Genomic DNA, 26,144 nt, shown 5'->3' with positions numbered 1-26,144 from the left:
TCAAAGACTCAAATCTTTAAATAAGACGTCTTAATGCATGTTTTGAGTCAAATGAGGCGACAGGTGGCCTTCTTGGTGGTCCTGGGCTCCTGTGAGCCGGAAGCTGGAACACAAACGTCTCGCACTTCGCTCCGGCGCCTTTGGTGAAAAATGTCAGAAGAATATCAAAAGATACTCGATGACAACACATTTTATATCAACAAGCCTGTGAATCATCTGAAATTGTTGTTGCAGAGTTAGATTAACAGAATGACCCCACCCTCATGTCGACATGAAGCTACAGCCAGCAGCATCTGCTTAGCTTAGCTTAGCTTAGCTTAAAGACTGGAAACAGAGGGAAACTGCTAGCCTGGCTTTGTCCAACAATATCAAAATACACAAACGAGCACATTTAAAGTTAAATAATTAAATGCTAAATACTGTTTGTTTAATCAGCACAGATGCTTAAATAGGACATTCTTTACCTCAGAAACAGCAGCTGACTAAACAATCTCAACTCAAGACGCTCAAGGCCTACTTACACACTTGTTCCGGAGCTTTTGACTGCATAACATGGTCCTCCAGAGCTAGCAGTACCTAATAAAGAATAAAATAGCCGAAATGATGGTTTTAATCTGGGACTAACGGTCAGTACTGGGAAATTCAGTGCCATCTGTGCTACTTTGTACAGTCTTGATATTAAACAGACTTAGGATCATATTCAATTAACTGAGCAGAGAGGCTGTGCTCAGATTTATAAACGGGATGCTGTAAAAGAAACCTGCAAATATCATGTAGAAGAATGGATGAGAAGTGTATCCTCTGCTAACAGCTGTGTTATTTACTTTCCATGGGGCTGCTCAGATCCATGTCCCCTGAGAAAACTTGTCTTATGTCAGAAAGCGTGTTGTTATTGCAGCAGAGCACCACCTCTCTACCTCCATCTACTCCGTCAAATAATCCAGCTCCTCTCGCTCTTTCTTTCTTAGCCTATCACGTCGTCACTCCTCCATCCCTCTCTCCCTCGGCGTCCTCTAAGAGGACGGTTTTATTCTGTCTGGATTACTTGTCCTAGTTGGCGCTGGGCGTGCTGGTGGGGAGAGAATTTATTTCCTCCAGTGTAGCCTTGATTTAAAGCACTCAGGTCAACTTGATTCTGGGTCATTGTCTCCCCTGTCGTAATGAACCAGGGCAGTGGTAGACAGCAGACTGCACATTGACAAAAGCGAGGTGTTGGTGCGCTGCAGGATGCCACAACTGGCCAGCTGCATTCAGGAATGAGCCAAGACGCACTTTTTAGACAGCTTTAGGTTTTGTGCCCAAACGTAATTCAATATTCCACAGTGATAAACGTGATGCAATCAGCTCAACTCAACTCATAGGCAGTGTGGGATCAATAAAGTCTTATCTTATCAAAGTTATATTAGCTTATGTCCACATAAGCCGTTGACTTGATGCTTGTGAATGCTAAGCCAGCAAATCTTGCAGCAACTCTATATTTCTCTGCCAGCACTGATCCTGCAGGGCCTACTGACCAACATGGAAGTGACCAACATATTAATCACTGCTACACAACACTGCTGGCCCTGCAGTCATGCAAAGTCCACATTATAATTCCTGTTAACCTAATTCACGGCTGTACGTCGTCCCGCCTGACACAGCAGGGTCAGCTCTGCACCAGTGTTTCGCTGGACCGAAAGAAAGGTGTGAGACGCGGGGGAGGCAAAGGTCCAAACAAGATGTTGGTTTGAATTTACCTTTTATTTCTTCAGACTTCTTTAAAAAGACAGAAACAACAAACTCAACGCTTTTTCCAAATTATTTTCTCCACATATTGTTTCATTTTCTCACATTTTGGGGGCAGAATTTCATCAATTCCATGTTATTATTTCGAGAATCTGCCGTGACGCTACAAAATCTCTTGTTTGACGTCATGACATTTTTCCGCTTTGCTCATTGGAGCATGTTTCTATAAAAAAAAAAAAAAAAAGTATGGGAAGATTCTATTTTTCTCCCACTTCTCCATCTTGTTGTTTTGAGCAAGTGGAGGGGAGTGCCACAGAAGAGTAATGCTAAATATACATCATCCTAACGACTGAGAAAGCCTGAATGAGCCAATACATTTTCATCAAGTCCCACAAGACCTCTCAGTGCATGACAGGCCTGGTTAAGGACACATGCAGGTGTCACCGATCACCCAATGCTGCACCCACAGCGGCACAAACACACCAGCAGAAGTCATGTGACAAACTTCACTTAAAGGACCTTTTGGTCACACGGGAGCTGAGAGATGGAGGAACAAAACTGTTTTAGTGGGATACATTGAGAAAGGAGTTGTGAATTAGAACAAAATGAATATATGCAAAAATGTTAAAAATCCACATGGACAGACTCAAAAGCAGCCTGCTGCGCCTGAAACATTGAGACATGCAGAGAAATGCTATCAATCTGCTACATCTATGGGCTATGTCCTTGGTGCGGTGTGAATAAAAATGAAGCTGAACAACAAAAACACTCCATAAGCTCGGGCGGTTCTTGTGCATTCATAGTGGATTCGGAGGATGCTTTTCTTTTCTCTGAACTGATTCATTTTCGTCTCACAACCGCCCATCTCGCACAAGATGGGAAAAATGTGAGGAAGGGCAAATGTGAATAAACGACGAGTAAACTGAAAAAAAAACAACATAACGTGATAACAAAGCAGCAACAGACACAAAATTCAGATGTTTTCTAAAAATCTTCAACTATTAATTCACACTTAAGTTGCTGTAAACTGCTCACAGTTAGTGTCCCATTATTAACTAGAACTAGCTGAAGATCCCACATCTCCCTGTTCCTGCTCCCTCCACTGACTTCCTGTCAAAGTCAGGATAAACTATGAGATGCTGTTGATTACTAATACAGTACTGCATGACTTTTGCCCCCGGTTACATTTCTGATCTCCTCGTCCCGTATTCCACTTCTCCACCACTCCGATCCTCTAATCCCTGCCTTTCATCCATCCCCCGCTCCAACTGCATCACAAAAGGTGATTGTGCTTTTGCTGTTTTAGCTCCAACCCTCTGGAATCATCTTCACCATCTATCAGACTGGCTGAATCTTTGGTGTGTTACAAAGGGCTTCTGAAAAGCACTTTTATGGACAAGCGTTTTGATACGTCTCTACTCAAGGCTTTTGTTTTGTTGTGTTTCTTGTCTGGTCTGTCTCTCATTGCGCTGTGTTTTATATTGCATTTACCTCATTTGTTTACTTGTATTTTTGTGTGTGAAGCACTTTGTAGCTGAGAGTTTTGAATAAAGCTTTATTTACTTCTATTTTTTTCAAAATCAAGCATCCTAAAAAGCAGCCATCAAGGCCCAATGCGGCACTTTCTTTCCGGTGCATATTGCAAGTTTATGTATCTTAAAATAACACACATAAAACAGAACAGCGTCCCAACATTTTTGGAGTCAGGGTTGTGGTATAGATTTAAATAATCATTACTTAACTGAATAATCATTTTACCAACAGCTCTTCTATTCGTAGCAAACACACAAAGCTGTCAACTAATACACACAAACAGAAACATTTTCCATCCCTGCAGAGGTCCGGCACCGAGTCAGCGGCAGGTCAGAGGGAGGCCGAAGCCTCAGATTACCCAGCAGACAGTGTGTAAACTGGAGGATTTAGAGCACTCTTACTGTACACCTCGTAAGCCGCTTGTTTATCTTTGCTCATGTAGTCTGAACTTTCTTGTGGGGAACGTCTTCTACAAAGGCCTTTAAAATAAACTGAAGCTGTATTTTCAGCAGCGCTTGTTTTTCATGACGCATATGACCTAAAAGAAATATACTTCAAACGCGCCATGAAGCCAGAATCAGTTCATTGCACTCAATGAACTTCAGCCAAACGGATAATCATCATCCCTGTTACCACTTCTGCAGACAAGCCTGTCAAGTATTGTGACGTGTTGGTGGTTCTCAGCTCCCACTTGAACCTTTTACCTGTTAAGTGGTTTATTTCCATGTTTGCTTCATGTGGAGACGGGAGCTGCACTTTTTTATGTAAAGCACTGTAGCAATATTAAAGCTGAAGACACAACTAGTAAAATTACCACCAATTTCCTACCACAGCTCTGGTGAGAGCAAAGCAGCGATATATGCAGTCAAAGCATGCAGAGAGCGACGGTTTCCTTGCATGATGGTTTGATGTAGAGCAGGCGAGCCAATGCAAAGAGATTAAAAAGGCATCCCGAGGAGTTTTCTTGTAAACAAGCCTCACATTCAGTGTTACCACAACACACCGCATGTGTGTTGTATGTGTGAATGCATTTAGGGCTGCAGTGATTATTTTCTTGATGGATCATTAGACCTCAATCAACCAACAGTCCAAAAACCAAAAGAAATTTAGATTACTATCACAGAAGACGAAGGAAACAAGAAAATACACACATCTGAGAAGCCAGAGAGAACGAAGAATAACAAATGTCTGATCAAATATCAATTCTGTTGATTCACTAATCAGTCAATCAACTAATCATTACAGCTCTAAATGCATTTCCTTCCTCGGAAAACATCTGCAAATCACGCATTGTTTCCACCCGCGCTCGGTTTGCTTGTCGTTTTCTCCTTCATTTCCTTTGCAGGTGCATTCATGCTCTGCTTCGATTGCTGTAACAGCATGAAACCAGCAGCAGGAATGTGAATCACATCACATCATGTGCTCACAGGTGTGCATGATAAACACAAAACAAGGCCCTGATCATAAAACACGGCTCCATAGAGCTATTAGAGGTCAAAAACGGCACAGGGTACCTTTAATATCCTGTATTAGCTTGTCTCTCGAGCCACATACCATCTCCCGCTCATACACGCATAATCTATTCAACACAGGCGCGTCACGCAGCCACAGACAGACTTTTTCCACATGCAGCAGAAGACCTATGCGTGAACTCTTGAACCACTACGAACTTATCATTTTTCCCAGATAATTTAAGCAGAACTGTTGCAGGTTCCCAGTGTATAAGCAGCTTAAGTCTCCTCATCTAGACTCAGTCGTCTGTATTCCTGTCTTACAGTCCATTAGGCGAACTCTGAAGGATAATAACTCAACTCTTCTCACCAGCCTGCACTGTGAAGTAAAGATTCATATCCTGCCATGTCCAGAAAATAGTCTAATTATTCTTCTGTAGTCTGCAGACTCCATTTGCTAGTCATCTCCGCTATTGTGTGATGGCTCCTTTTATTCTTTCAGATGTTTTTTTTTTTTTTTTTTTAAATGGAGAGCTTTTATTTCACCATGAGCCCGTTGCTTCCTGTTACATCAGTAGAACAGTGTGCAGGTCTGAAGTGCCGGCCGGACGACCATGTTTACAGCTTTCAAAAAGAAATCCAGAGCCTCCGGTCGGGGTTCCCAATACTACATAGAGCCCCTTAATGCAAGTCAATTCTGAATTGGATAAATGTCTGAACTGGTTGCTTTCTGCCGATTTTCTTTGTGCATGGCTTTGAAAAATGGCCTCGACCTCAGAGCAGGAAAAATTTGGCCAACAACCCAAATCTCTGCACAACAGCAGCAGTCCATGTTTAGGGCCTGCTGTCCTGTGCCGGTTCTGGGTGGGGTTACTCGTCCTTCTGCTCCATGCTGACATGAGCGATTCATGTTTATTTTAGACCAATCAGTCTGTTTATTTATAAAAGGGTTTGACCGCAGCACGCCCAGGCCTCCAGGTTCTAACTGCCCCCCTGCTGCAGTCATCCGGTTCACTCTATCTCCAGGCCAATTTGGGAATATGCTCTGTTTTTATGTGCCTCTGTCTTTTCTGAATTGTTCCTCCTTCTCCCTTTTTTTTCCATCTTTTGCTTCTCTCTCGCTCTCCCTGTCTGGAGCTCCGTCCCACTGTTGAGTCATTTCACTGCCTAATGATGGTTTGAGTCTCCGGCTAAGACCAAGCCAGAGTAAACAAGGCTTAGACTCAGCCAGCCTGCAGTAAGTGTCACTTCTAATCCACTACTGAACCGAGATGGGTGCGCAGCGAGCCTGCACTGTCCCAGTAACTGCAGGCGGGGGCAGAGAAAGGTCTACATGCTGATTACTCATTTTACTACACTACAAAACAAAGATCTGTCTGGATTTGTTGGTTTCAGGGAAGCAAGACTGAAAAAACAGATGAGAGTACAGTTGAATCTGTTCTTTGGTGATTCTCAGTCAGAGGAAGCTGACTGAGCTAACGTGTCACTTGAGGTTCTATTAGGTTATATTTTCAAATTACAGGTGTGTTTCCACCTTTCTGCTAACATCACGTCACGGATGATGTAAGGTTTGTGAAGCACAATACCTCCATTCTCTCTCAGTATTTCATGACTTTGCACTGTCTACTCAATGTTAAGTGTATTTATTGTACCGCTCTAACGTGGGTAAAGACTCGCTCCAGTAATCACTGCACAGATATACAGAGCAGAGCAGCAACAGATGAAGTGAACGTCACTCGAGTTGACAACAACTTGTTACATTACTGTAAATGCAATGAAAGCTTCACAACGAGGGTAAATTATTACTGTCATCAGTCTCAAACTAAAAATGGACTGACGATGACCTCACAGCCAATCTGAATCTGGAGACAGTGGCGAGAATGATGGGAGATAAGCGAGTACTGAGCATCCAATGCAGCTATGATATAGGGTAGGGTTGGGCGGTAATCCGGTAATAAGGTATCCCGTGGTATCTAAAAATAGCAACGGTATCAGTTTCATTACCGTCATTTAAAAAAATTGTGGGCATATAGGTCTGTAGGGGCCTAACATAATTGTAGCATCATCATAACAAAAATGAAGTCCACTCCATTCAATGTATCTGGTTGAATTTTTACTCGAGAAAAAGGTGACACATGCTAAAAAATGAACCTGAGCAGTTTTACAGATGTTTTAACACAGGTATGTCCAGGCGCTCATATGGGCGCATCTGGGCAGAGTACTGTTATCTCGTCCAAGCATACGGAGAAACTCCTCTGTTGAAAACACTTTTTCAGCCTTTTTTCTGCTTGCTATTGTTTTTAGCTCTCGTAAAAGGAAGAAATGCAAATAAAACAGTAAAATAACACGTCGGGCTGCTCAGCAGAGTCCTCTGTGAGCGCTCTGCTCCTTCATGAGACGGAGCGGTGAAACTAACTGCGTAGTTACGCCGGTCGATAGCTCAGCAACCCGCCCAAATTCACCATAGAAACACCAATGACGATCCAGCAGGAAGTAACCCCAGAGATAGGTTATTGCATGAGGGGCGCATCCTCCATTCTAGAAACTCCCTCCTGATTATGTAAACAACCAGGACCTTCGTGATTGATCTCAAACTAACGCAGAGTCATAGAGGAGACATTAGCAGTGTTTTTTTCAAGCTGGAATATAACTTTTGACCACAAAACAGCAAAGGTAAAACATACTTTATGATTTAGCAAAGTTTTTTTCTGCTACTCTTTGGCTGCTGGCTCGCCGAGTTTTCGTCGCACAGTGAGGAGGCAGACATCTTCGTGATCATCAGACTCTGCTTTCACATGATACTGGGCTTTTGTGGTTTGTGCGAAGTGGTGAAATTGACGCAGTACCTTTGACGTGAGCTATTTTTGTGTCTTTGTTTCATGCGCATATAATTTCTTGGGGTATGAATTATGTTTCGTTTGAGTGCCAATGCTTGGTAGAGGCTTTTAGCTGAGATTCTCCCCGTCATTCTGGTATGCTACAAGTCAGGATTGGTGCTTCTTAGCGTGACCATTGACCGTCTGAACTGCGTGTATGTCACGCTGCCCTGCAAAGTGATTTTCAATTAGTCACGGTAATACCGTATACCCCGGGAAAATGTGGGGAACGTTTGACGGTATCAAAATTTGGATACCGCAGGGTATACATAGGGTACTTTCATGTCCGGGATATGAAATATGTTATCCAACTGTTCACCTGAATACGGTCAGAGATCATTTCCTCTCAAACTGCGAGATGGTTAGTGTGTAAGCAGGGTGCAAGCCTTACTCCCAGCAGGAAAAGTCTTGCAGTGCATATGTCATGATAAAATTAGCAATGGCACTGTTAGCAAGAAAATGCTTCATTGAGCACACAAAATAACATGCGAGCCCAGCTTGATGCCACACAATATTATCTTCAAGGTCGTGCTTCTTTCTTCAGTCATACTCGCTCCACTAACTGTATGCTGGCAATATTCAAAGACCAGCACTTTGACGAGGACATGCAAACGTGCCACAGACTGGAACAACTACAGAACTACAGAAGTTTAAAGGTGGATTTTTCCCAAATTCTGCATTTCCCACTTTTTATGAATGCTGTGTTTCACAGTTTTATCACATTTTGTCATCAGAATGACTAAAATTTCAACAATTCAATATAAAGATATTAAAAACGTACTGAATATCAACAAATCTGATGTATCACAACATTGCACTATTTCTTATCAATGGATCTTCTGAAGGAAAGCTTCCATATGAGGCTCCAAGACACCGGGTTAGAGGGTCTGACAGAGGCTGCTCTCACACTTGGGCAACATTCACACACTGAAATAGACGTAGCTTTTTTATTTTTTCAAAGCTTTCTCCAAAACAAGGGTGCATCTGGGGTTGGCTTTCACCTGCTGGTGAGCTCTGAAGGACAGGAGCGACAAGGAGCTGGCCTGTTTTCTGTCAGATATATAGGAGCCAGTACTTAGCTTAGTTAGCTTGCAAATATATCAGCTTTTCCATTAGAACAAATGTAGCGCTGCTACCGTAGTAGCTTGCAGTGTCCGGACAAGCAGTGCCCTTCTGGTGGTTTGAAAATGCTCAACAAAGCCCGATTTCACAACGTTAAGAAACCCAGAAGAAACCAAACACTTGTTCCTTTAAACTAATGTTTTCAATTGAGAGCCATTAACATGACTTTTAAGGCATCCTGCTCCCAAACAAAAGCATAACACAGCAGCAGAAAACTGACCATGTCACTGCATCGGATGGTGCACACAAACCACCACCGTGTTTGAGCTACCTGTTCCGTCTTCATCATCAGCAGCATCATGTCTAGACTCTAACACGCTGAAAACGTTCGGTCTCTTTTGAGGATTCCTGAGTGAGCTTTCAGACAAACTTGTGCTCACTCATCACTTTGAAGGAATCCTGCACTCGAGAAATCAGGCTGAAAAGCAACACTTCTCACTACTTTGTAAAACCTTAATGGGGGAAACATTAGTGGTTAACAGAGCGTGGTGTGTGTGTGAGCAGGAATTTGTGTGTGTTGAGGGTTTTCAAGCACAGAGAGCCATTCTCCAAAAAGGGTAAAAACTGACACTTGCAGACACATCTACGCTCTCACTCGCACAAACACAAGGCCTACAGAGAAGGAACAGCACAGAGGGCACAAACCACACACACATGCACACGCACGCACACTCCTCAACTGCAGCCTCGGCACGGCCAGGCACAACCAGGCACCAGTGTGTGCGGACCAATGGGTGCAGAGCACAGACAGAGACGGAAGACAGGGCAAACCAGACATTAAAGGCCCCATCTCACACAGCGGAGGGAGAATTCATAAAAACAACCTTCAAAAAGCATACAAGCGTGCACACACATGCACGCACAAACACACACACATGCACACACGGGGACTATTTCAACACTTTCTATGTTGGCTGAAATTTGCCTTTGAAGTTCAACAGCTGTGTTCGTCTAATCTGAGAGACATTTTGTTCATCAGGAGAGGAGAATAAAAGCATGACTCTTCATAGACAGCAAGTATTTATAGAGACTAAAATCTGTTTACTACAGCCTGCATGAAGAAGAATAGCTGAAAAGCAGTGTTTGAGATGCACTAGAGGAGAGGAGAAATCATGTCGTGCTGTCCATTCATTATAAAGACGGCTTCAATGGGACACTCTGAAGCTAAAAAGGTTCATATATGACAATAACCATGTGCTTCTTTCAAACAAGACCAGAGAGGCTTGCTGTGCTTTCCACAACAATGTGAGGAAAAAACCTTTACAATGCCCCCCCCCCACCCCCCACCCCCCGTCAAACGCCTTCCTGAACACAGAGTGCAGGCCACAAACTCCATGGGCTCACTTCCTGTTCACAACACTTCGCTGGCTCCGATTGGTGAGTCTGCTTCTTAAGACACGGTGTGCCTGAGATGTTTGGCCTCAGCACAGAAACGTGAAATGAGCCACAAATACAGCACAGCGTCAGAAAAGGATGCACAGACACCGCGAGCCATAAAGGACGTTCCGTATGCACAGAAGCCTATAAAGACTCCATGGACGTTAAAATGCAGAACCACACTTACACAACAGAACAGGTTACTCCAAATTTACACTTTAAGTGAGCTAAGAAAAATTGGCTTGTTTTAAGCTTGTGGGCGTTGCAGTTTGGAGATAATGCAATTTGTCTGGTCACATCATAAAGTGGTGTTGCACAGTAGTGCAAGGATGCATAGCACAGCATGAAACTCTCTGTTACAGTAAATGTGATTTTATATCATAACATTGGTAAATCTACTGTTATGCGGTACAGTTCCTGGAAAATCGATTGAGAAACATCTTATTGATAAAATAACCAGATATGAACGTCTGCCTGGGTGAATCCTGCAAATTAAATCCCTGATAAATGAAGGCCCTTCATCACATTGATGTAAACATCCTATAAAAATCTAATATTGCCATAAATCAGTCCTGATCGTTGACTCGCAGCATCGCCCGCAATGGCCTGACACATTCAGAGATTTAGGGAAAATAACAAAATATATTGTGTGTATTTTTTGCTCTCTGCAGTTGGCAACAACAAATGATAAATGAACTGGATTTGTATTGTGCTTCTCTAGCCCCGCCGACCACTCAAAGCGCTTTACAACATGAGCCAGCATTCATCCATTCACACACTGGAGGCAGAGGCTACCACGCAAGGTGCCACCTGCTCATCATGAGCAATAACCATCCACACACACCGATGGCACAGCATCAGGAGCAATTTGGGGTTTAGTATCTTGCCCAAGGATACCTCCACATGTGGACACAGCCAATATATCTGCACAGGAAAATGTGTGCATGTGTCAGAGAACTAAGCACTTCATGGCTTGTTTATCATATTAATGGAGCTGGAATTAATGACTTTTTGAACATATTTGTCTTGGCCAGTGTCGTTTTGATGGCAACCTGAGTAATGGACGGGGTGTGAAGGACCATGTAATGAGGTTTCTTTTATGTCTAACGGATTGGGTGTAGATTTGATTAGGGCTGCAACTAACCATGATTTTCATTACTGATTAATCATTTGGTATATAGAACGCCAGAAAATTGTGAAAAATGCCTTTTACAAGACTCCAGAAACCTGAGGTGATGTCTACAAATACCTTGTTTTGTCTGAAATCCAAACATGTTCAGTTTACGTTAATATAAAAGACAAAAAAGCACAAAAATCATCTCAAACGATAAGTTGGAACTATCTTATTCCTTACTTCAACTCATCTTTACAGATCTAGTTTTGACACTCTGGACTGGGTGGTGTTGTTCAACTTGGATAGCTGATAATCTGGTTACACGTCAAGACTTTTTTGGGGGACTCTGAAATTGTTTTGTCACAAAATGTGACATTAAAATTCTCCAAAGTTCATCCCCATGCAAACAAGCTGCATAAATTTACTACTTTACTAATGACAGCAGCTCCACTGAAATGAGCAGATTTCATTCTGAAGTTTATAGTTTGGATCATCTTTAAATCTCTGCTGACTGATGCCTAAGAAACAGAAGGACTGTCTGGAGGGACATGTGGTTTTAACTGGACACTGACCAATTGCAAAATTAAGAGCCACACGAACAAACACACTCACACTCACACACACACACACACACACACACACACACACACAGAGCGCTGATCGATTGGGATGCCATGGTGCTAAAGCTCTTCCCTGCAAAACAATGATGTTTGTGGTTTTATCCTCTCAGCGAGTGGTCGCACGAGGGGTTCAGATATGCCAGCATCCATCAGCAGGGGATCCACCATTATGTCCACTGATCACATAAGTGTTCACAGAGCCAAAAAGCACCACTTCAGGGACAAACTGACGAATTATTTGCATGCACTCTGGATTTCATTTGCTATGGTTCTGTCTTGCACTGGAGCCAGATACAAAGACGGCTGTGTAACACTGCTGCTATTCACGACCCCATCAGTACGACGAGATGAATGATTTCTCCTGATTTAACTTTCATGACTTATTACCGCAGCAGCTAACACACAAGTATTATCTCTCAAGCCAAACCTACATATTTATATCAATCTGCAGGGAAGCTCAGACTCAACAGGTGTGCATTTCTAAGAAACCTGATTACAAAACGATGAAGAAATGGGGCATTGAGACTTTAAGTAGCCTTGATAGCTGCCCTGAGATTTGCCTGTCTCAGTATTAAGACCGCAGATTAGCAGGCAGCGCCTGGTTGCTTGCTGTAATCAGAACGCTGATCTAGTATAATCGCTTTTCGATAGTAAGCAAGCACACTGGTTCAGAGAAGACATCTTAAGCAGCAGGAGGTCAAGGAACAGATTTCCAATATAAACATGAAAAAAATACTTCCTGTACTCTTTTTAAGCAAAAATATCACTGAACAACTTATGTGGTGGTTGTGTGTCTGTGTTGACTTGCTTTGATGTCAGTCGCAGACGGCGCCCATGCTCCAATCCAGAGTCGTATTTAAGGATAAAGTCAAGCCGGAGTCTTTCAGTGCGCCTCCTGGGCCGCCTCTGTTTCAATATTTTATGAGCCACAGCCAAATCACCGTGTCGGAATAATTAAACATCAGTTAGGGTACACAACTACAGAGAACATATTCTGGAGGCAGCTCATCAGTGGAGGGGGAGTACTGGAGGAGAGCAGCGGGGCTCCTCAGAGATCACAGACGGCTCACCCAGACACTCAGAGGAATCTAATTTTGCTGTGACACCATATGCAGCCTAACGATTTATTGCCTGAGATACCAGAGGAACTGTTGGTCGTAATGTGGAGGAGCGTGTCGCTGAGCGTGTTCACATGTGTGCATTAGGTCCAAACACTAATGCCAAACATCAGTTACATCATTTCACCAGATACGCAGCTTATTTGGAAAGAGCATCATTCTTCCGGTAATTAGGTTGACAATGTGCGAAAGATCTTACCTTTTAATTACAAAGTAGCGTAGCTGACAGCTGACTGTACGCCCATCAGGCAGTAAACACAAAGAGCAGAAGCAGATGAGTTCTCACGCAGACCTCTGACCAGTCTTGACTGTCAGCTTCTTATCAGAAGTCTTCCTCCCTGAAAGAGGACGACTGCCTGCTTGCTCAAACTGCCCTGTGTTGCTTTTACAACGGCCTTCCCTGCCACTTACAACACAAAGTGATGTACACCTGCACTACACTTGGCCTCTGTGCACGATGCTCTGCACACCATGTTACCACGAGCACACCTCTTACTGCTCATCGTGTGCAGAGAACCAGTGTGGCCCCCAGTGCTTAGTGGTTAAGCTGCCAACCACGAGCAGCAATGTCCCTGATTCAAGCCTGGCCAGTCTTTGCCTCCTGTCATCTCCCTACCATCTGTGATAAAAAGGCATAAAGATGCCTGAAAATACTTTTAAAAAGAGGAGAGAGCCAAAGAGTTTTGGCTTTAGTGCCCAGTTTGCTTTTACGTGGCAGAATGTCACCTTTGAACCTCACATGTCAAAGCTGAGACAAAACACAAGGCGTTGTTCAGCACAGGGGTGGGCGGTGGGCAACGTGATCCTAAAATAATATCATGACATTTCACAGTCTTCTGCAATAATCGCATTCTTTCCATGTCAAAATCTGGACTTTCCAAAGATTCATCAATGCTGAGTCGGTGCAGATTGACCCACAGTAGCTGCTGAGCCCTTCTCGTACTCAACCACGTGCTTCTGCTCGAGGGGGTGAAATAAATTTGTTGTTATTCGTCAGGCATTTCCAACACATTACCACGGTTTGTTGTTCATCTGATCTTTTGAAGCCAAACCACTTCCACTCTACTGTAGTCGCTCCCCTTTTTGGAACCTGCTCCTCCGCTGTGGAGCCAACAGCAGTGCGACTTTCACTTTCAGCCATGTTTGTTGTTGCTGTGCATAACGGTACGCCGTCATTACTTCAATAAGTCTGAATACTGCCGTTATCACAATATTATTTTTCTTTTCTATCATATCAAAAGGTATACTGATATTATTGTGAATAACATGATACTCGGGCAGACCCCGAGGCCATCACTAAGCTTTGTGCATACAGCACAAGGTTTATGTAATCAAACAGTCTGGATGTGCGTGGCGCAGACCTGCAGGTCGTTTTCAGGTACTTGCACGTTTGCGTGCACAGATGCACTTCATCTCCTGTATATTCCTGCCTGTGTACTTCCAAGTGTGTGCGCACAGTACAGTAAGTGTGCGTGCATGAAGACAGATTGCGCCGTCCCTCCCTCCAACAGCCCATTTCTAACATGAGCTGACAGCCGGTGCAGATGCTGAGAGGAACAGCAGAGGAAAGCGCTCAGGACGTCTCCACGCATCAAACATTTAAAGGCCAACACAGCCAGGCAGGGATATCTGCTACCTGAACAAAGTGTACATGTGGCACAAAGTGAGAAGAACAAAGCCCATAATGTGTTAAATCGTGTGTGTGTGTGTGTGTGTGTGTGTGTGTGTGTGTGTGTGTGTGTGTGTGTGTGTGTGTGTGTGTGTGTGTGTACGCTACACAAGGCAGTGACAGTGAGAGCCTGTACATGGTACAGTTCTGATGTCATCGTGGTGCTAAGCATCTCATAGATGTTTAATGTGACCTCGTCTCTGCTGTAGAGCTGATGGGACTGGTTGTTGTCAGACAACAAAACAGTAAATATTCTGATAATTAAACGATGAGGCTGTAAGTAATCGTATTCTTTCAGGGTGAGAGATTAGACACAAGTATGACTTATATTCATTGTAGAAAAAGGAACAGGACAGTCACAAATTACCAGTAATTCTGATGATCGATTAAATGTCAAATATTCTCTAGTTCAAGTGTCTCCAGTGTGAGGACTTGCTGTTTTTCTGTCTTCCATCATTGTAAACTGAGTATCTTTGGCTTTTGGACTGTTGGTTAGCCAAAACAAGGCATGCTACCTGACATTTTTCAGTTTTCTGGCATTTTATAGACCACGTAATTGAAAATCAGCTGATTTTTTTAACAATAAAAATGAATTAATAGTTTCATCCTTCAAGCTAATTGCTGGTTCCAGCCTCTCAAATGTGAATTTGCTGGTTTTGTATGATAGTAAGTTGAATATCCTTCGGGGTTTGTTAGTTTGGTCAACTGACAAACAGCTGATCAATGATCAGGCTATATCAATAAAATGTGCTGCTTCTAGCCTCTGCTGTGCAACAATTTGCTACTTTTTATGTTACTGTAGATTGAATATTGAGTTTTGGACTGTTGGTTATATAAAACCAGCCGATGTTCATTAGTTCACATAGTTTAGAAACCAAATGATAAAGTGCTGAATCAACAACAGTTTAATGGAGAGTGAAAATAAACCTGACCATCTGGATCATGCGAAAACACGCGAAGCTGTTTTTATTCCTAACTTAAAACTGTCAAACAAGTTGTAGGAAAAGCTGAAGGTGTTTACATATTTTCCCTTCAAAAGTTTACAATGACACGCGCGTTTCCAGCCTCGGTGAGCTCCCCTCACTTCAGAAAAGTGACTTTCGGAGTAAGAGCAAAGTGAATCTGTGCAGCCTTCAAAATGTTTCAAACTGAGTCCAAGTGGCCGAAGTGGCCGCAGCAGCGCCGCCGGAGCGGATGTAGAGAGAGCCATGTGTAACAGCGCGGCGGTGAAACGGCAACATCCCGGGAGGATGTGGAAGCAGCTCTGCTAATCCCAACCCGTGGAGCTCAATTTACGGGCGCCGACAAGCGGAAACGAACGTACGCAAACGCCTCTAATTGCAGGTTATTAAAGCGTTTATCGGCTCCAGAAAGGCGATAAAGTGAGCTGGCTGCAACTGCTCCAAGAAGCGCAGGAGTCGGACATGCCTGCCGCTTTTTCCTCTACTGAGAAAACCTCGTCTTCCCCCGCGTTTACTTCCAACCAGTGAGCGGATCAAGCCTCCAAACTGGCAACACGTCTGAATTTGTGTACTCACCTCAGTCCGGGTCGAGGTGTTCACATGGAGGCGAGAGAAAACCGAGAGATATCCAGGAGGTTTAAACTTGTCCCGTTAGTGAAGACACGGCAGGCTGCGAGGAACGCTTAGTGTGTGTGACTCTGTGTGAGTGTGTGTAAATGTGTGTGTATGTGTGTGTCTGCAGGGTCCCTCCGTCTCTCCTCTCCAACACCAAGTCACTCCTAGAGGGCGGGGCTGAGAGGGAGGAGGAGACTGAGGAGCACAGTGTATGGCAGGGGTGCGCAAAGTGGGCTAGGGGCCCCCCACCGCCAGCCCCCACCACCTCAGCAAAAACGAGTTTAAAGGAAAAGTTCAACATTTGTTGGAAGTAGGCTCAGTTAATTTGTTTGAAAACATTTTCCGACTTTGCCAAATGTAAGAAACTTTTTTTTGGAATATTTCAATATCTTTTTAGTTTCCTGCATTTCATGTTTTAACACTCGGCAATGGTAGAAACGATGGTGAATGGATAAAAGTAAAAAGAGACAAAGTACAACGGAATATCCAAAGCAAATGAATCATGAAACATCCACTAAAAATGGCGGCAGATGAAAACATCAGTTTGGTTTGGGGCGATGAGGAGACTGTAACCTTCCTCACATTAATACATGAAACAAACATAAATAATCCCATTTTCTGTGTTGCTTTCTTCCATCTTTTGACGTTTGACTGGCACCCTTTTAATTTTGTCATCTTCTTCTTCTTCTTCTTCTTCTTCTTCTTCTTCTTGTGACATTTGTTTAGAAATGTTGCTTGAATTTCAATACCGCTCTCACCTCTGTGCACTTTGGAGTTACAGCTAGCAGGCTGTTAGCTTAGCTGAGGGTAACGCTTGAAGCAGGGACAACAGTTAGCCTTGCTAGTTCAGAAATACACCTACGAGCACCTCTGAATCTCACTATACGACATAATATTTCATTATCTAAAATTACAGCTTCATAGCATCATAGTACATAATTTGTGCTAAACAAGTTAGCCATTTCCCCCTGCTTCAGTTCCTCATGCTAAGCTAAGATGAGCTAATCACCCCCCAGCTCCAGCTCCATTCTTAATGCAAGGGCTTTTTAACTTCTCATCTAACTCTGGGCAAGAGAGCAGATAAGGATATTTCCATAAACATGAAACTATTCCATTTATGTGATAATACTTCAATTTTATCACCCATCTAACATTGATTGCACATTGTTAGCCCTCCAGTGAGAGGTACTCATGGGTCCAAATCTTTGGTCAGTCCCATGAAAAACCTACATGAAGCAAACAGCATAAACAGGCAGACACACCCAAACCACTCTACTCATGTCAACATACTTGGGCAATAAAACTCAATGTAAGTTTAATCATTTCTGTCCAGAAAAAGTTTAGGACAGTGAGAGAATGATGCCCAAAACTACACTGATAATAGTTTTGCACAAGCCAGTTAATCATTCAGTAACTCTTGTTTTGCAGCTCTCATCTCAAGTTTACTGAATCTTCCAAAACTGATAAAAATTAGATTTTTCTGCAGACGTTCTATTTGATTTATTATTTAGTCGTATTTCTACTTGTCTTGTAATGCTCATGAGGTGTCAACAATACACAGAGGCTGAAAATAAAATGAGTGCTTTGTCTGCACCGCCTCCTTGGAAGAGAGTACTGTATCTCTCTGAGATTTCTCGCCCACTCTTTGGGATTTCCTCTATTTCTTTCTGCATCTTTTGTCTTTGCCTACTTGTGTCTCCTTTCCTTTCTCTTCTTTTTCTCCTTCTCGTCTTTACTCCCCTGTCTCCTGTCTTTCTGTGGTCATACCTCGAGCAATCACATGAAGTGAATCATTACCTTGACTCTAGTGCAGAGATCTGCTTCTTGGTACAAGATAGCGGTGCTCTTCTCTACACAATACATGAGATGCAGGGAAATGCACTTTCACTTTTTTGCTTGTGCTTTTTTATTTTGCTCAAAAAATAAATGATTTACACTGCACTTGAAACATTTGAGATGAAATGTCTTTTTAAGATGTTTTTTCATATGAAGAATATCAACAATTCAGATTTAAGTGTTTTATTCGTCTCGTGCTCACACAATATGTGAAGTGAAATGCCTGGTGGCACACTTTTCATGCTGTGCTAATAAGCTGCATTAAAGAATAATACATAAAATAAGAGTAAACATAATCATTATAAAAAGATATGTATGCAAGGGATTCACAGATTGATTTGCAGCATCAGATATACTTTCAATGAAGCATAATGTCACCAGAGCTGTTCCCAGACCACTTCATGATGTCCCCTGTTAGGATGTTTTCCACAGCACCAAAGTAGAAAGTCTTTAGGTGCCCCAGAGAGATTCTGAATTGCCTCACTTTTCTTTTCTCTTTTCAATTATTAATCATTCAACGATTCAATTATTGTCCAGTAAAGAGAAAGGCTGTCTCCCCTGTAAGCTCCTGGGGATTCCTCAGCAATAGAAGAGTTTTAATTCTTCACCATGCTGATCATTAAGAGCTGTATGCTTCAAGGCACTTTGAGTCAGAGCAAAATGGCATTATGAAGTCATCACCAAGGTTTTGAAACATGACAGGTAAGGCAGTTAATCAGCAGCTCTCATAATAAATAGACGTTGTGGGAAACGATGATTTTAACATTTTATTAGAGAATTTTGCCTTAAGATGTACAGAAGTTACATTTAAACCTAGCAAACAAGTACGTATGCACATATCAAGGTTAAAATGGGGAAATGAAAGCTCTAACTTCAAACAGACAGATTTTAGAATGTGGGTCAGCAGTAATGGATGATGGAGTAAAGTATTTGTTCGTACACTCCCCTTTCTCTTCTTAACCCTAATCTTCCTGGTCCTAAGGCAGCTGGAAATGGCGGGCAGGCTTAAGACTTCACCCTTTACATATTTCATGGATTTGCACTTGCCCCACTTCTTCCAAGGAGCAGAAAGGGGTGGCTTTTTTGTTGGGAGTGGCACGACCAAACAAAGCCTGCAAGTAAGAGTTAAGAATGAGGATTAGGTCCTTGCCCTGTCCCTCATGTTGGCACTCAAGTTTGGCCTGGAGGCAGTTAAAAGAGTGGCAGATACATGCTTCTTGGCAAAAATTACACGAGAGTGTTGATACTTTAATGTCTGTACGCTAAATATTAAGCTACAGCTAGCAGTCGCTTTGCTTAGCATTAGCATAAAGACAAGAAACAGCGGTTTGGATAGCTAGGTGGTCAACACCAAGAAATAGTCTGGGCCATAATTTCATGTCAAACCATAAATCATTTGTATGGACAACAAACTAAATATAGCATATTAATTCATGAGCTTTCGAGGTGCTGACAAGCAGATTTTTCCCGTCGTTATGCAATGCTAAGCTAACAGTCTTCAGGCTCTGGCTTTATATTCAGTGGACAGACATGAGAGTATCCATCCAAGACTTGACAAGAAAGCGCTGAACTACTCCTTTAACTTTGTCCAAAAGCGGCTTGAAATGCTGACTGCAATGTGCTTGAAAATGATTCATCTGATCATTAAACGCTGGATTTGGAGGCGAGTTTTCATGTCAAAAGCCTTCCATCATCACTTTTTATTGTTTGAATAAGCAGGAAGACAAAGAGACACACTGTCGGTGACTAACAAAACGAGAACACAGACACAGAAAATATCCGATGCTGCTGTAGACGTCCTCCTGAAGATGTGTTTCAGGAAAAGGCAATCCTTCTTTGTGTGATGCTATTAAAAACTGTATTATAAATCTGCTCCACAAAACACCGCATGTCTTTCTGCCCTGCATTGATCCACCCTCTCCTTTATCTTCTCTCTGTGGTGAACACTGGATCGGTGCCAAGTAGCTGCTGTGAGCAATGAGTTCATGTTGTCAAGTCCCCCCATTAAGATATTAGCACATTAGCGAGGATGGAGTATGTTCTTATTATCAGCCCACTTTTCTGCAATTAATTGTATATTATTCAGACATATTTATCACAATGTAAGCTAAGTAAGTATTCATGCGATGCTCGTTTTTTAAAGGATGCTGCAGCTTAAATTATTGACCTCCGTCCTGCGGTTAACAGCACTGAGTGAACAGACAGGGCTGTCAATACCATAATGGGCTTTACACTGATGATACTTGAGTACTGGAGCGGATGTAATTTCTCACCAGTTTCTATGCTTTTATCCACATTTAAAGCAGAAAATGTGTTTTCTGTTTAAAGAGGATGTAACCTTAAAACATGATGCTCATTCTTAGATTCAGAAGAAGGCAGTGGTGCAACATAACTAAGCGCATTTACTTAAGATATTTGTGCTTTACTTGAGTAAGTCAATATTATGCTACTTTACTTCAACTCCTCTACATTTCAGAGGGAAACTTTGCACTTTTTACTACATTTACTTCACAGCTACTTTGTAGATTCAGGTTTTCCATGCAAAACATGATCAGACTATAGAATATGATGCATTGTTATAGATTCCGCTGCATAATGAGTGCTTTTACTTTTGATGCCTTGCGTGCCTTTTCCTGTTGATACTTGCATTATTTCAATTGCAAGTAAGAATTTGAATGTATTACTTTTACTTGGAACACAATTGTTTTAGTACATCTTAAATATCTATGCTTCTGAAACCAGATCCAGGTCTGAATGTGACCTTTGGGCTTCAGAAGAATTTAATCATTTGGGTTGCTCTATCATTGCAGACAGATGTTCCTTTCTGTCCGTCAGCATGTTGGACATCCAGAACCTCACTAGGTCTCATTTTACAGCAACAGTTTTGCTGAGTACACACAAGTAGTTACTGCGCTAATGTGCTTTTAATGAACTGTAACAATTCAAAGCAGAACTGGCTCATTATCCTGAATACCATCTGATTTCACTACAGACAGTGAAGGCTGTAGCAAAGATGTTCAGATAGCAGCTCTGAGTGGTTTGTTTGCCGACCTGAAGATCTCCCCCGACATGTTTTCAGACATTTTTATAACTAAAATAATAAAACCTTAAACTTGCACCAACTCCACCAACATTATGCATAAAGTGTGTTCAACTCAGATTTAAGGACACATGGAGAATCTTCCTCATTCAGCAGATGAACGTGAAAACAGTCTGCAGTACGTCATTCTGCACTGTGAAGCTCAAACTTCCACTTTTAGTGTCGGTAAGCAAAATGCATTCTGCAAGTATAGACCCTGAAAGCAAGGAACTTGGAGAACACACGACCCCTTACAGAGCCGCAAATACGATGGTTGCAAATGACACATGTTGTCTATCACTTCATTCAACTAGCAAGTGAGAGCGCTTTACTGGCATGGAAAATGGAAATACTGTGTGCTGTTGAATTGCCTCAAGGGGTCCAGAGAGGGGTGTATCTCCTGGGGACTGCAGGATTTTTCAATAGCAGGCAGACTGAGAGATTTGAAAGAGGCGTGAAAGCAACAACCTCAGTATGGAGGGAGATGAATGTATACGACTATCTGCAGAACCCTGTGACAGAAAATGTGTTTTTATTACTATTCATGATGGCTTTGCAGGATGCATAGAATTTCACTGTGTATGAAAATAAATCTCCATGTCCCCTTTATCCTGACTGCTCCAACACTTATGGTCCTGGCATTAAAGTGCAAACACGGTTCCCTCCACACATTCACCTAAACACCTGAACATTGTCTAATGACATTAGCCAAACTTCAGCTTTGCAAGTGATTCTTCTAAGAACTGAAAAGACTGTGTCATCATCATTATGGCCCGAGGAGAGAGAATCCACAGATAGGAGTGTTTCCTGGGAGCCCTTACTCTAGGTTATTTGCATATTGCTGATGTCTCGGTTGAAGAAAGGAATCATGAGTTTAGCAGCTGAAACAAAACTGCCTAAGCATATGAAGGAGAGTAAACTTTGGTTTTGGACAGTTTGACTTTTTCTTCTGTTTTTAGTTCCGTGTGAATTACAGTAGTGTACTTAAACATTTAGGTAATCAAGTGGTGACTTCCTCCAAAGGGTCAGGAGAAAAATCTAAAGGGCTGTGAGATGATTAATAGACATCTGAAATGTGACAAACTGGGTGTGTTCTTGTTTGTGTTTGTGCGGCATGGGCATGGCGCACCTTCCCTGGTTCCTGATTATCTGCTGACTGCACACACCTGCCATCCATCAAGCTCATCACCATGCTGTGTATATAACCCCCCTCTTCACTCGCTCATCACCAGATCGTTTGTTCAGCTGCTGTGGTGGTAGATGGTCAGGCCTCTCTGCCTGTTGTTGCAGGTTTTCAGTCATTCCTGTCTCGAGTTGTGGCTTGCTAGCTTGAGGATCGCTCTCACCTGCCTGTCTGCCTGCTTCTTGCCTGCTCACCTGCTCACCTGCTACAGCCTCCAGCTACTCCCAGCCAGCCCACACCACATCTCCCCAGCCATTCATAACCATCTTCTGCCTCAGCCCACTGCTGCCCTACTCCCTCCATCTCCACCCCCCAGCTCCCCTTGTACAATACATACCCCATTATCTGTATCATCTCTGACTCTGTGTTGTGTTTGGGTTAATTCAAGCAAAACTCATAATAGGACTGAGCATTATAAGCTTGTCATGTTTTTTAATGTCACATCTTAATCTGAAAAGCAACTTAACTACAATATGAAGTATAAGTATAAAGTAGCATAAAATTTTAATTCTTAAGTACAAGTACATACAAATTGTGCTGAAGTACAGAACTTGAGTAAATGTACTTAGTTATGTTCCATCGCTGGCTGCAGGCAGGGTATTCAGTTGACGTCAGTCACTTTCTGTCAGAGTATCGAGCTCCTCTCCATCCTGTCGTAGCAGCCAATGCGTCACACTGAGAGGAACAATAATGCAGCTCTCAAGTAAGACCGGAAGGTCTGAGCAGTTTTTTGCAGGATTTGACAGTAAACCAGATTAAACTGTGACTCCTCTTTGGCAACATAGTGTCATTCTCTTTCATCTGAACTGGCAACAATAAAAAGAATTTCTCCCCTGGCCTTTCTCTTCTTGGCATTGTGTTGCTGTCGCATGCATTTTGTGCCAGTGATTGAAGGCCTAAAATGTAAATCTATGCATAGATTGTGACTGACAACTCTTTACAGTTCTGGCAATTACTGTACAAAATTTGCTGTTCCTATATCAGTGTGTGCAAAAAAAAACGTGACACAGCAGCTTTCTCCAAGTCATAAAACAACCACTAACAATAACAGCAGAGGGGTAATTCACTCTGCTGGAGGCATGCTGCGGTCTGACTCTGCAGCAAAGCTTCTGTGGGACTTCCACCGAGGCTTTAATATGGAGTGCAGACACTGACAGTGCAGTTTTATTGAAGCATTGAAAACTTTCTTTTAACGCTGATAGACAACTGAAATGTAAAGTACACTTGACCACAGTTCACTGGACCGTGGAGTATTGCTAAAAAATGAGGATAAGTGAGAAGAAAGAAGAAATCTCAGTGTAATCCCCACCCTTACAACCAACTCTTCAAGTTCCCTCAAGCAAGACTCCCAGATACATCTGGTGCAACGCTCCTCATTCCCTCTACAGCTACTCCTGCAAGTCATAGCTGCACCCCAAAAATAGCCAGTTTACAAACGAATCTGGTCTTTTAAAATACTGCCTGAGACTCAAGAGTGTAAACAGCTGCACTTGGAAGTAATGAGCGAACATTTGATCAAAATCATCTTAAATCTCTCCGGAACAGATCAAGTGAAACTGCTCTGTTTGAAATGGATGTACTGAAAATCTCTCCATCGACTTAGATTATATATTGAGAGTTAATGTAGAAACATGTTTCTGCAAAAACCTTCAGGGAACTTCCCCCCTGTTGGTAAATTGTAGTAACAAAATGATGCCATTCACCCTCATTTTCAAAGTACCCGCTGCAGCTCCAAAATACAGAAATGTAAGAGCTCCCTCTAGTGCTTTCATCTGGAAATTACACTTATATATTTGAAACAGTGAAAATAACACTGCAGACACATAGACAGTAAAATGTTGCGAGTGTGTTGCACGTCTTATACATGTACTCTGCAATGACTTGTACTCACCATAACTGCCAGCATGCCTTTACATCCTGTAGTATATTTTCTTTCGCGTTAAGGACCGCAAAGTGTTTATGTCCTGACTCTTTTGTAGTACTCACATTGTAACACAGTGAGGCGCTGGTGTGGTGTTAAACTACAGTCCCTCTACTCTTGAACAACTTGATGTTCTCAATTATAGTTTTTACTTACCTCAGCATCTTACCTCAACAACTGAGCAACAGCTGCAATGGGCTGCTGATTAAGAGAGAAGGAGGTGGAGCTGCAGCATTGCTTTCGACTGCACCATACTGACTTTGCACATTGTATTAACTGAATGCTGAATATTAACTGAATGTGCAAAACATCAGTGGCACCCACTCTGTTCGGTGGGCACACTGAAGCCATTGTTATGCAGTAATGTCCCTTATTAAATCTACTGTATATGAATGACAAAGAAGAATATGTGTGAGCAGTTATCAGTGTTGGAAAGTAACTAAGGTTTTTTACTCAAGCGCTGTACTTCAGCACAATTTCAAGGTAGCTGTGCTTGAATATTTCTGACACTTTGTACTTCTACTCCTCTGCCTGCCAGATTAATAACACAAAATATTATTATCAAATAAATTAGGATGTAATATTCTGAATAAGGTAAGGCGATCTGCACGGTGAAATTCAAGAGCTACCCAGATGTGTATATATACATAGGTTAAAAAAAATGACAGTTTTGAAATGATTGTAATTTTTCTTTTCCTTTCTTTTTTTTCTCTCTTTATTTCCTCCCCTCACGTCATCTAATTCCCCATCGAACGTCATCACAACTCGTGCTGCTGAGCCAACCATGGGAACTTTGTTGCCCAGTTGAAATCAGGGTTAATCCCAAAGCAGGATATCACCGTGAATGAAAGGAGAACTGGTTAAATATAGAAAGCGATTTTAGCCCTGCTTGAATAGTGTCCATTGTCTGTGATTTATGTAATCGCCCCACTCATGTTAAAACTCTTCTTTGTAAACCAACAGCAGGGCAAAAAATCCACAATTTTAAGTAAATAAAAGCAGTGGTGGGCTGTGACTGAATAATGCACATGAACATATTCCTCTATTATCAATACAAAGAGTTCATGATGAATGATATTTGTTAACAATTTTTTTTTTACTTATTTTGCTGCCTGAGGAGACATCTTTGTATAAAAAGTCTCGTGATTTTTGTTCTGCCTGCTGAAGATAAGTCTTCTTGCTTCTTCAGTGTCTTTACGTGTGACAAACAGGGGGCTCATTTTAGCATGACTGTTACACTTGTGATTAAATGGAGCACACTGTTGACTCAGTCTTTTCACAGAACCAAGCACAAGCTTTTATTCAACAGAGAATCCACTAGGCCACATAAACAGTGTAGATTTCACGTGCTGTTGTGACATGAGACAGAGTGCACAACAGGTGCTTGGCCTGTTTCCCACGTCTACTACAGTAAAGCAGCTGAGGACCTTAAGGACCTTAGCAATCCAGCTTAATGAACACATGTCAGTACGTAAGCCAATGTGAGCCAAACCTGAGCATCAACAGTTTTTACAAATCAGTGCAAAGACGTTGTTGTTTTTTTTCCGTGTTTGTCTCTGACCTATGCATCAACAGCAATGGTTCATCTGTGCAAATGAGTTGGTGGAGGCTGAATTAAAGGAAGTTATCCTGATTGTTACAGCTGATAGGATTCCCTGCTTCAGGTAGCTTTTCAATCAGTCATTTGTCAAACTTGCAATGAGGTTATGCATGACTGCGCGCAAACACACCCATGAGCAGGTACAAGGATACATGCAAGTGCCAAAGGAATTCAAGCACACATAGTCACTGTCACTGTGAAAACTGCGAATCTCCATATTTGGTCATTGTAAGGAGTGAATGCTTTAGGGTCACTTCAGACAGTTATCCTGTTTCTAAGGCTGTAATACCTTCCAGCAAGACTAAAGGTCTACAGCCATCCTAGCAGCTCTGTGAGTGTTTTT

The 26,144-nt window shown here is 42.3% G+C and overlaps 1 protein-coding gene across 1 annotated transcript in view; it reads right to left on the bottom strand.

Annotated features, from left to right (window-relative positions):
• The window catches only part of ppp1r16b (protein phosphatase 1, regulatory subunit 16B), a 90,509-nt gene extending 74,161 nt beyond the window's left edge, over positions 1 to 16,348 (bottom strand). Inside the window, exon 1 of the mRNA XM_070959321.1 lies at positions 16,144 to 16,348. The gene's annotated coding sequence lies outside the window, so the exon portion shown is untranslated. The remainder of the gene's footprint in view (positions 1 to 16,143) is intronic.
• Between the last annotated feature and the right edge of the window lie 9,796 nt (positions 16,349 to 26,144).

This window comes from Chaetodon trifascialis, chromosome 3, assembly GCF_039877785.1.
Source record: "Chaetodon trifascialis isolate fChaTrf1 chromosome 3, fChaTrf1.hap1, whole genome shotgun sequence".
Lineage (NCBI taxonomy): Eukaryota > Metazoa > Chordata > Actinopteri > Chaetodontiformes > Chaetodontidae > Chaetodon > Chaetodon trifascialis.
This window is presented reverse-complemented; position numbering and strand designations above follow the sequence as displayed.